Raw genomic sequence first — 9242 nt, forward strand, 5'->3', positions numbered from 1 at the left:
TGATTTGTCTATCTGTTTGATATTGACTATTGACTGTTTGTCTGGTTTGTGTACTGATTGGTTTAGCTATTTCCATAGGTACCTAAGTTGCTTTAAGTTCATTTGAACTTTGCTTTGCATAGCTTGTGGTTTGCATACCACTGAGGTATAATTCCTTGATCTTCATGTAGTCTGGAAGACCTACTGATATTGGTAGGCACCTGTCTGAAGCCCTCCTTAAGAGGCAATGTTTGTGATTGTTTAAATTTGTGCCTTGTACATTCAAAGACCTCCTAAGTGAAGAGGCATTGGCAGATACAAGGGATGTGCAATCCATCCCCTGCTATTCAGTTGTGTCATTCATCCTGCTCACACCATGTGTTGATGCACTTTGAATAAGAATCCAAGATCTTGTTGTGTCAGTCATGTGGAGAAGAGTCCCACATTCTGGACTCCACACTTTCATTGATTGAAGCTCTCCCGGGCAAGGGATAAGAGCTGTGAGGTCTTACCCTCACTTCCCATTTTATCTGCTTCACCCTACCTCTCAATGTTAGGGTTAAGATCTAACAACACCCTTTTCCAGTTGGCTTGTTTGTCGAGGTTGACATGACCCCTTGACTAAAGCCTAGCCTTGTATGAGCCACTTGTTTGCATATAATGTGTGTGCTTGCTCTCTTGTGCTTATGTTTGATACTGTGTTGTTTAGGCTAGCTTGCTTCCTGTGCAAGTTAGGATAGAGACCTCAACATAGGGATCGTATGCATGACAACTTCTAGGCTCAAGTCGTAGTCTCCCTAGTAGCCTGTTATCTCCCTTTGTCTCTGGTTAGGATAGAAGTTCTTTCCCTGTTAAGGGGAACTACGTCGCCCTGATCCTCATACCAGATGAGGTACGTAGGCAGGAGATTGAGCTGATCTCTCCGGGCAACCTTTTTGTTTTTTTCAACCCCTTTGTGTTGTGTTGGAGTCTGAAGTAAGTCCAGCGATTGGCAGTCGGTTTCTTGTGTGTGTTTGTTTGGAGTGCGTTAGCCGAGCTACGAGTGCTCTGATTCTTTCTCTGGTTAGAGAAGATACGTATGCATAGGATGCGACATCCTAGCGAGCACGTTTCCCCTGTCCCCGAACTACGTCGACTCTGATGTCTGTGTCTGACAGACTACGTAGGCCCAGGATGCGATATCCTGCCGAGTCCGCTTCCTCCGTCTCGTTTGTGTTTCTTTCCAGTGTGTGTGGAGTTTGTGAGCAGTTTCTTTAGCAACCTTCTTTCTATTCTTTTGAGCGTGGATCCCGTCGAGTACGACGGATGCGTAGGGGTGCTAATACCTTCCCTTCGCATAACCGACTCCCGTACCCATCCATCTCCGGTCGTGAGACCAGTCCTTTCCAGGTTTACTTCGAGCGTTTCCTTTCCCTCCTTTGGGATAAATAATGCACGGTGGCGGCTCTGTTGTTTCGTTTTCCCGCCGGTTTTTTTGCGTAATGCGACAATGACTAACCCATTTGCTATCGGATATAGGATATATGATACCTGCCTCTAGTAACTTCGTTACTTCCTTCTTCACTACCTCACTCATGATCGGGTTTAGTCTCCTCTGATGTTCCCTAGAAGTTTTACAGTCTTCTTCTAGCATGATGCGGTGCATACAAATAGAAGGACTTATCCCTTTAAGATCGGTGGTGTTGTATCCTAATGCGGTTGGATATTTTCTTAAGATATGTAGGAGTTTTTCGGTTTCAAGTTTTCCTAGGTCTGCATTGACTATTACTGGTCGTTCAAGTTCTAGGTCTAGGAATTCATATCTCAGATTTTTGGGAAGTGTTTTCAAGTCGAGGGTTGGTTTCTTAAGGCATTGCGTAGGATCTGATGTTATTGCTAAACATTGGTTCAGTCCATCTTCTACATGATAGTCAGACAAATCGTCATTTTCGAATTATGTTTCTTTTATGCATTCATCGATGATATCCATGAAGTAACATGTGTCTTCTATTGCAGGTGCTTTCAAAAATTGGGAAAGAATAAACTCAATTTTCTCTTCTCCTACTTTGAAAGTGAGTCATCCTCATTTTACGTATATGATAGCACCGACAGTTACTAAGAAGGGTCTTCCCAATATAATGGGGGTAACTTCATCTTCTCTTATGTCCATAATTATAAAATTGGTGGGAATGTAGAATTGACCTACGCGCACGGGAACGTTTTCAAGAATTCCTATGGGATATCTAACGGAACGATCTGCTAATTGCACAGACATTTTAGTTGGTCTTAATTCTCCCATTTTAAGTTTCTTGCATATGGACAAGGGCATAACACTGATACCGGCTCCTAAATCGCATAAAGCTTTGTCTATGACAAATTTTCCTATATGACAGGGTATAGAAAAACTACCAGGATCTTTAAGTTTAGGAGGCATATTTTGGATTATTGCGCTACACTCAGCAGTGAGTGTAACAGTTTCGTTATCTTCAAGTTTCCTTTTATTAGATAAAATTTCTTTTAAGAACTTAGCATATGAGGGCATTTGTGTAATAGCTTCTGTAAAAGGAATTGTGACGTTTAATTGTTTCAGTAGGTCAACACATTTTTTAAATTGGCCCGCGCTTTTTGTTTTAATTAGCCTTTGAGGATAAGGGATGGGTGGTTTGTAAGGCGGTGGAGATACATAAGGTTCTTTTTTTTCTACGGTTTCCTTATTACACTCTTCCTTTTCCTTAGGTTTACCTTCTTCCTCATTTGACTTTTTAGAGTTTTGGTTCTCAATCCTTGGGTCAGATGGTCCTTCTACCTCTGTACCACTTCGTAATATAATTGCATGAGCGTGGCCTTTCGGATTAGGTTGTGGCTGTCCAGGAAATGTACCAGTTGGGGCAGCAGTAGACGCTTGTTGTTGTGCTACTTGCGAGATTTGTGTTTCAAGCATTTTGTTATGGGTAGCCAGAGCATCTACTTTACTTGCTAGTTATTTAATCTGTTCGCTAGTGTGTACATTCTGGTTTAAGAACTCTTTATTGGTTTGCTGTTGAGAAGCTATGAAGTTCTCCATCATGATTTCCAAGTTGGATTTCCTAGGAACGTTATTGTTAGATTTAGATGGGGTCGGCTTTTGATATCCAGGTGGTACAGCTGGAGCTTGACTGGGAGCTTGACCTGGTGCGTATAAAGCGTTGTTACTTTTATACGAGAAATTAGGATGGTTCTTCCAGTTTGAGTTATAGGTATGCGAGTAAGGATTTCCTTGAACATAGTTCACCTGATCTGTTTGAATTCCTGTTAGGAGTTGACAATCTGTAGGAGTGTGACCTTGAATTCCACAGACCTCGCAATTTTGAGTTACGGTAACCACGCTGGCTGGAGGTGATACATTTAAACTTTCAATTTTCTGGGCAAGAGCATCCACTTTTGCATTAACATGATCAAGGCTACTTGTCTCGTACATGCCACCTTTTGTTTGAGGTTTTTCTACCACTGTTCGGTCGCTTCCCCACTGATAATGATTTTGGGCCATGCTCTCGATAAGTTGATAAGCGTCGGTGTAAGGTTTATCCATAAGCGCACCACCGACGGCGGCGTCTATTGTTAACCTTGTGTTGTACAAGAGACCATTGTAGAAGGTGTGAATTACTAACCAGTCCTCTAAACCATGGTGTGGGCAAAGTCTCATCATGTCCTTGTATCTTTCCCATGCTTCGAAAAGAGATTCGTTATCTTTTTGCTTAAATCCATTTATCTGGGCTCTCAACATAGCTGTTTTGCTTGGAGGAAAATATCGGGCAAGAAAGACTTTTTTCAACTCATTCCATGTGGTGACTGAGTTGGAAGGAGGAAACTGAAGCCATCTTCTAGCTTTATCTCTTAACGAGAAAGGAAAGAGACGAAGTCGAATTGCCTCTGAAGTGACACCATTAGCTTTAACAGTGTCAGCGTATTGGACAAATACGGATAAATGAAGGTTTGGATCCTCGGTAGGATTTCCAGAAAGTTGATTCTGTTGCACTGCCTGCAACAGCGAAGGTTTAAGTTCGAAGTTGTTCGCTTCGATTCTGGGTAGAGCAATACTCGAATGCGGCTCATCCTGCGATGGAGCAGCGTAATCTCGAAGAGCACGAGTTGGTTCGGCCATCGCTGGTATCGTTAAAGGAAGGAGATTTATGAGATCAAGAATTTCGATTGGAGGAAGATTATTTTTAGCACGATACTCCCGAATTCGTCGTAATAATCGGAGATATCGTTCAACATCGTTGATTCGTAAGTAGTACGGCTCGCCTTGTGAGCGAGTGTGTGGCATACAAATCAACGAAAAAGGGAAAAAAAATTGCCTTAGTCTCTACAGCATAACAGAAGAGTTACGATATCGACTAAATAAAAGTCCCCGGCAACGGCGCCAAAAACTTGGTCGCGACTTTATGAGTCTATCGGGGTACTAACTGCAAGCGCACAGTCTAATCACGTAGTTTTAAAAGATATCGATCCCACAGGGACTTAATGAATCGATCTACCGTTTTTCTAGGGTTACTGCGTAAAGCTAAGGCGGTTGATACTTTAATGATTAGGGGGAAAAGTACAACTAAATTTGGATCTAGATAAAATATCAAATAATATGGATATCAGTATGTAGTTCGTCGTAATTGGGGAATCAAATCTTCGTTGGTCTTTTTCTTAATTTTAAAATAAGTCTTTTCAGTAGACACTATTAATTAAAAGTCTTTTCCTCAAACTCTCGCTCTGTTGAATTAGACTATGACTTTATATTTTAACGTACGCTCTCACTATTTCGTTAAATCTAAAATCACTTTTGAAAATAATAGAATCTATGGAAACTCCTTTTGAGAAAATACTAACCGTTTAAACGCCCTCGTCTCAAACTCTCGCTCTGTTGACTTAGATTATATGATTAAACTTAAATGCTTAACTCTCATCCTCACATTTAACTTTTAAAAATAATTTTTGAAAATGATTAGAATTTAATTAACCTTAAAAATTGCTTTCGCCCTGATTTAAAGTTAATGTTCAATTTACACTATCCAGTTAAAAGCTCAAAACGTCGTTCTATTGATTTTAACTTGTTTATGTCTTTTACTCTCGTACAAAAACCTTGGTATTAACTTTGTAAATTGAGACCAGAAAAAGAGTGACTATATTCTGAAATAAATTTAAACCAACTCAATTTGGATTCCTCTATTCCGCTTACTTTACATACCGATATCTAAATTAATTAGCCAGACATGATAAACATGCATAAACAATAATCATGCATAAATACGGCCATATCAAACAAACAATATATATAAACAGCGGAACAAAGCATATGTAAATGAAAACTATAAATCCATTAATTAATGAACCTGGAAAAATACTAGAAATCTGTGGTTCTATCTCCTATGCTTCGGTGCTCGAACACTCCACCACAAGTCGGTTGGATTTGTTCTTCACAATTCTCGATCAGATAGGAAAGTAAAAACAAGGAAATAAAATACTATGATCTAACGTAAGGTTAGATCCAGTAAAAATTACACAATAATTTCCGGTGTAGAAACTATCGTGAGAAAATAAATTGTATGCTTCGGAAATTAAACTAGAAAAAAGAAAGGAAATAAATTGCTTAAAAAAATAAAATGCTGGAAAAATTATACGGAGAAGAGAGAGCTTCAATTGGCTTTTGTGAGGTTTATTTATATTCACCTCCCAAAATAACTGTTTCCTAGAATGTGTCTTCAGTATGGTCCAAGCGTCTCCGAGTGTAGGAGAGAATTTAGGGGAAACCGTCCACTCCGTTACGCACGTAAAGCCCAAAATATAGGAGTGGGATGTGTGACGTTCGTCACACTATGTGTTACGGTCGTAACACTAGGTCTTAGGATGTGGCGATCGACACGTGCTTGTTACGGTCGTGACAACAATCTTTTTTTTGTTCCAAGCGCGGGTTGGGCTTTGGTGCTTCAGCTTGCTGCTTTTCCTAGAAAATTTTCTTTTTACACCCCTCTTCTTTCTTTTTCACACGTGCTTTAAATAATGATACCTGAAATAAATAATAAGAAAATACCGAGTAATATCGAATAATATAAAATAAATTGAATCAAATAACGATATAATTTAATTAAATCAAGTCTAAAAATGTGATATAGTTTCATGTTATCAACCATCCATAGTTGTCAGAATCAAAGCACCGCCTGAAAAGGCTCTCTTAACAACATATGGGCCTTCATAATTAGGAGTCCATTTGCCCCTAGAATATGGTTTGAAAGATAGAATCTTCTTGAGAACAAGGTCACCTTCTCTGAACACACGAGGTCTGACCTTCTTATCAAAAGCTTTCTTCATCCTTTGCTGATATAACTGACCATGGCACATGGCAGTTAATCTCTTCTCTTCAATTAAGTTCAACTGATCGAACCTGGTCTGACACCATTTAGCCTCAGTCAACTTGGCTTCCAGGAGCACACATAATGATGGAATCTCAACCTCTACGGGGAGCACTACATTCCATACCATATACAAGAGAGAAAGGGGTTTCCCCTGTTGAAGTGCGGATGGATGTACGATACCCGTGCAAAGAAAATGGGAGTATCTCATGCCAATCCTTATATGTGACAACCATCTTCTGGATAATCTTCTTGATGTTCTTATTTGCAGCTTCAACAACCTCATTCATCTTGAGTCTGTAAGGAGAAGAATTATGATGTGCAATCTTGAAGTCTTTGCAAAGAGCTTCCACCACATTGTTATTCAAGTTTGATCCATTATCAGTAATGATCTTGCTTGGCACACCATAACGGCATATGATCTGATTCTTGATAAACCTTATAACAACTTACTTGGTTACATTTGCATACGATGCCACTTCGACCCATATTGTGAAGTATTCAATTGCGACTAAAATGAAATGATGTCCATTTGAAGCTTTGGTCTCAATCATCCCAATCATATCAACTCCCCACATGGAGAAGGGCCATGGGGAAGAAATAACATTCAATAGTGTCAGAGGAACATGAATCTTATCAGCATATATTTGACACTTGTGGCATTTCTTCATTAACTTGCAACAGTCAGATTCCATTGTCAGCCAATAGTAACTTGCTCGCGACATCTTCTTCACCATTGCATGTCCATTGGAATGAGTACTAAAGGAACCTTCGTGCACCTCGGTCATCAACAAGTCTTCTTCGTGTCTATCCACGCATCTGAGCAGAACCATGTCGAAGTTTCTCTTGTACAGTATATCATTATTCAAGTAGAAATTGTCGGCTAATCTTCTCAAAGTCTTCTTATCTTTCAATGATGCCCCAGACAGGTAAATCTGACTTTGGAGGAAAAACTTGATATCATAATACCACGGCTTCTCATCTCTGACCTCTTCAACAACAAACACATGAGCTGGCCTATCAAGACGCATCACAGACAAATTGGGAACCTCGTTCCAATACTTCACTACAATCATTCACGCCAACATTGCAAGAGCATCTGACATCCGGTTCTCATCTCGAGGGATATGATGAAACTCAACTTTTGTAAAGAAATTTGAATTCCTCCTTGCATAATCTCTATACGGTATTAGACCGGGTTAATTCGTCTCCCATTCGCCTTTGATTTGATTCACAACCAAAGCGGAATCTCCGAAGACACCTAGATGATTGATTATGAGATCAATGGCCTCTTCGAGCCCCATAATGCAAGCTTCATATTCTGCCATAATGTTTGTACACTTGAAAGTCAATCTAGCTGTAAATGGAAAATGTGTGCCTTGAGGAGTAATAATCACTTCCCCAATGCCATTACCATACTGATTAACAGCTCCATCAAATACCATGCCCCCACGGGAACCAGGTTCTGGCCCTTCTTCAAGCAATGGTTCATCACAATCTTTCATTTTCAAGTACAAGATCATTTCATCAGGAAAATCATACTGCACTGAATGGTAATCTTCAATTGGTTGGTGAGCCAAATGGCCAGCCAAGATACTACCTTTGATTGCTTTTTGAGAGCGGTATTCAATATCATAATCTGATAACAACATCTGCCAACGACCAATTCTCCCAGTTAAAGCAGGCTTCTCAAATATATACTTGATTGGATCCATTTTGGATATCAACCAAGTGGTATGATTCGACATATACTGACGCAGACGCTTAGAGCCCAAGCCAATGCGCAACAAGTCTTCTCAAGCATAGAACGCCGAGTCTCACAGTCGGTGAACTTCTTACTAAGGTAGTAAATTGCAAATTCTTTCTTTCCAGTCTCATCTTGCTGACCAAGAACACAACCCATACTATCTTCAAGCACAGTCAAATACATGATCAATAGTCTTCCTTCAACAGGCGGAGACAAAATCAGAGGTTCAAGTAGATATTCCTTGATACTGTCAAAAGCTTTCTGGCAGTCTTCGGTCCAATCACAAGACCGATCTTTCCGAAGAAGCTTGAATATAGGCGCACATGTGGCAGTCATGTGTGAAATAAATCTGGAAATATAATTCAAGCGGTCGAGGAAACCTCTGACTTGCTTCTCAATTTTGGGCGCAGGCATCTCTTGTATTGCTTTGGCCTTGGCAGGACCAACTTCAATACCTTTCTCGATGGCAATAAAGCCTAACAACTTACTAGAACGAACACCAAAAGTACATTTATTGGGATTCAAGCAGAGTTTATACTTCCACAAATGCTGGAATAGCTTCAACAAATGCTCAACATGTTCCTCTTGATCAATCGATTTAGCAATAATGTCATCGACATATACTTCAATCTCTTTATGCATCATATAATGAAAAAAAGTAGTCATTGCTCTTTGGTAAGTTGCACCAGCATTCTTCAAACTGAAAGGCATCATTCTATAATAGAATGTTCCCCAAGGTGTAATTAATATGGTCTTCTCCATATCTTCGGGTGCCATCTTGATTTGATTATATCCGTAAAATCCATCCATAAATGAAAAGACTTTGAATTTAGCAGTATTGTCTACCAACATATCAATGTGTGGCAGAGGGAAATCATCTTTCAGACTTGCTTTATTCAAATCTCTATAGTCGACACACATGCGGACTTTTCCATCTTTCTTCGGCACATGCACAATATTGGCCACCCATTGCGGATACTCAACGGTCACAAGGAAACCGGTGTCAATCTGTTTCTTCACTTCTTCTTTGATCTTCACAGCCATATCAGGATGCATTCTTCTCAATTTCTGCTTGACTGGCGGGCATTCTGGCTTCAACGACAATCTATGCTCCACGATCTCAGAATCCAAATCAGGCATGTCTTGATAGGACCAAG

At 39.9% G+C, this 9242-nt stretch overlaps 1 non-coding gene across 1 annotated transcript; it reads left to right on the forward strand.

Annotated features, from left to right (window-relative positions):
- The first annotated feature begins 3614 nt into the window (after positions 1 to 3614).
- Positions 3615 to 3721, forward strand: LOC127109906 (small nucleolar RNA R71). The gene has a single exon (XR_007797152.1). It is a non-coding gene; the product is annotated as a small nucleolar RNA R71 (small nucleolar RNA).
- Positions 3722 to 9242: the final 5521 nt, after the last annotated feature.

This window comes from Lathyrus oleraceus, chromosome 7, assembly GCF_024323335.1.
Source record: "Lathyrus oleraceus cultivar Zhongwan6 chromosome 7, CAAS_Psat_ZW6_1.0, whole genome shotgun sequence".
NCBI classification, from domain to species: domain Eukaryota; kingdom Viridiplantae; phylum Streptophyta; class Magnoliopsida; order Fabales; family Fabaceae; genus Lathyrus; species Lathyrus oleraceus.